Below are 3,296 nucleotides of genomic sequence, written 5' to 3'. Positions count from 1 at the left end.
GTCGCCGCGCCAGGCTCGCCTCAACAACGACGAGAACGCCTGGACGCCGGCCGAGGACAGCAACAAGGAGTACATACAGGTCAGTCGCACACACACACACACACACACACACACACACACACACACAGACACACACACACACACACACACACACACACACACACACACACACACACACACACACACACACACACACACACACACACACACACACACACACACACACACACACACACACACACACACACACACACTCACTCATGGAGCTACATACCAAAGGAAATGTAATCTAATCTCACCGATCTCTGTCGCCACTTTCAATTATATATTGGAGACATCCTCGCCAACAACAAACTAGAGATGATAAAGATAGTAAAAGTCCTATATTCAAAATTTGCTTGAGTAAAAGTACAAAAGTATTGGCATCAAAGTACTCATTACTCAGAATGTCCTGTTTCACAAGTTTTCAAATGTATAAAAATCTTTTGAAAATAGCCGATGTAAATCGGCTATTTTCAAATGGTCGAAATGTGGCTGAAAATGGCTGAAGTGGTAAGTGGTAAAGTAACTATAACTAAAGTTTTCAAATAATTGTAGTGGAGTAAAAGTACAATATTTGAATCTGAGATGTTGCGGAGTAGAAGTAAAAATACCCCAAAAAAAGTACAGTACTTGAGTAAATATACTTAGTTTCTTTCCACCACTGCTGTCAAGATGCGAGAGATGATTCTCTCTGACCAGTCAATAGTTTGCGTGTCACCTTTGGTATCGCCTCAGCCTACTTGGAACCTTGATGTGGGAGCCACCGGAAAAGTACCTGGTACCATGTTATTTGGCCTAATGGAAAACCAAAATAAGGAGGGCATTAAGCCTGCAGTTAAGCCTGTACCATGCTGTAGAAAAGCTCCATTAGTGTTGCAGAGTAGTCCTGGCCGAAGCATAGCAGCCTAATCTCCCTCGGCTAAGGGAGTTTTACATGCGGTAGGCCTGGGTTCAAATGGGGGATCTGTATTCCTGGTCAAAGCGGTGATTGTAGCAGAACATCCACTGCCAGAATCCTAATATCTTACTTGGACGAGAGGGATTTGGGAGGATTCCCGGTCCTAGATGATTGGTTTCCCGTGTGGGAGCGAGACGCTGGTTTGAATCCAGGAAGGTTACACAAGCAAAGGAGTGAAATGTTTTTTTGGAAATGTTTTTTTGGGGGAGAGTGAGAATAAATATTATGGCTGGCTCTTCATAATACTGACATCTCATATACGGTCTATGCAGAGGACACCGGGACCACACACACAAACACACACACACACGTACACGCCCACGCACGGACGCACACACACACACACACACACACACACACACACACACACACACACACACACACACACACACACACACACACACACACACACACACACACACACACAACACACACACACACACACACACACACACACACAAACACACACACACAAACAAACACACAAACACACGCGCACACACACACACACACACACACACACACACAGCTAGCAGGAAATGGAGGAGCTGTTTGCTGTTGATAAGGAAATCTGTCCACACACTCAATCTCTCCTCTCTCTCTCTTTCTCTCTCTCTCTCTCTCTCTCTCTCTCTCTCTCTCTCTCTCTCTCTCTCTCTCTCTCTTCACACACACACACACACACACACACACACACACACACACACACACACACACACACACACACACACACAACACGCACACACGCACACGACACACACACAGGAGAGAGAGTGTTGAACGACCCTTGATTGATGAGGGCGCTCTTAAGGAATGCATTGGAACGCTACACCATTGATCTTTGCCTCCGGCTCTGTTCCGCGCTCACACACACACACGCGCACACGCGTGCATGCACACGTGCACGCGCACGCACACACACACACACACACACACACACACACACACACACACACACACACACACACACACACACACACACACACACACACACACAGCAGTAGGTGACGGTGGGGTGTCCGTCCGCCCGCTGTGCGTGTGCACGCGCGTGTGTGTGTGTGTGACAGATAGACGCGGCAGCTGGTGTGTGTCTGTTGTCTACATTAGCTCTGTTATGTGACTTGCACAACACTACAGTACACTCTCACTGTTCTGATAGCTTCTGTTCTGTTCTGGAGCCTGACTGATATTTATCGTCTCTGTCGGGTGGAAACCTCATATGTCCAAAACTGTTTCTTTTCAGGATTCAAATTCAAAAGCATCAAAAGTAGCAGATCTACAAGCTCAAAACGCGTCGCTTGTAGATCTGCTGTTTTTGTGTAACGCTGCAGTATGATCAAGTAGGCCGTTGATTTACAAAAAAACACAAAAAAGTTAGAATATGGGGATAAGAGGTTTCTGCCCGACAACAACTATATCTTTTTTTTCAATGTATCGATATATAGATAACATTGTTCTCGGCACACTTTCAATCTGCCGTCCCGATTGTGGGCGTGTCCTTCCTTAAAGGCAAACAAACAACAGGCTTTCAACTATTTTCAAGCATTTTCAAGTGGATAAATAAAATGAACTTCAGTTCATGTGTGTGTTTTATATTTACTTGTTTTCTTGTTTAATTGAATTTCAAGTTTAGCATACCTGTATACAATCAAAAAGTGGTTTGCTTATGAGTTATTTATTTGTTTTCTTATAATACAGTACATATAAATTGGAACTCTATTTCAAACTCTATTTCACTAATGAGACACTAAACTCTATTTCACTAATCAAATCTATTTTTTCTTTCAAACTGAATAGAACATTTAGCACTTTCTTACAAAGATAGTGGTCGAGGAGAACCAAAAGATTTGTCATCAGTCAGGCTCTAATGTGAGACTCCGCCGGTCATCAAATTATTAGCTTAGGAATGCGGGAAAAACAAAAAAATATCCATGAATTCAAGTCTCCGTGGGTGAGCAATCGAAAAAGTCATTTTGGGGGTGAACTAGCCCTCTAATATGTATTTGGCCACGAACCCCATCTGAAGATATGTTGTGCCAGAGACTCCCATATAAGATTGGTGTTGTTCAAATGTTTCAAAAATATTCCAAATGTGTCACATTTGTTCAAGATTTCTTTTTGGGAAAATAGCCGATCTACAAGCTCACAACGCGTCGCGATGCTGGGGAGCCCCTGGAACCCGCTCAAGGAGACCCCTGGGGTGTCCCCCGCTTTGAGCACCACTGGATCAAACCGAAAAACAAACCCTTTGACCCTTTGACCTCCAGGTGGACCTGCACTTCCTGAAGGTGCTGAC

The 3,296-nt window shown here is 44.2% G+C and overlaps 1 pseudogene across 1 annotated transcript in view; it reads left to right on the top strand.

Moving 5' to 3' along the window:
- Window positions 1-3,296, top strand: part of LOC308080614 (neuropilin-2-like) — a 112,024-nt pseudogene that overhangs the window by 52,314 nt on the left and 56,414 nt on the right. Inside the window, exons 4-5 of the transcript XR_013935054.1 lie at window positions 3-79; window positions 3,268-3,296. The exon at window positions 3,268-3,296 is cut by the window's right edge and continues 127 nt beyond it. The product of XR_013935054.1 is annotated as a neuropilin-2-like (transcript). The remainder of the gene's footprint in view (window positions 1-2; window positions 80-3,267) is intronic.

The sequence above is a fragment of the Gymnoscopelus braueri genome (genome assembly GCF_963280865.1).
Source record: "Gymnoscopelus braueri genome assembly, chromosome: 24".
Lineage (NCBI taxonomy): Eukaryota > Metazoa > Chordata > Actinopteri > Myctophiformes > Myctophidae > Gymnoscopelus > Gymnoscopelus braueri.
The sequence above is the reverse complement of the archived record's forward strand: the minus strand, read 5'-3'. Positions and strand labels throughout refer to the sequence as shown.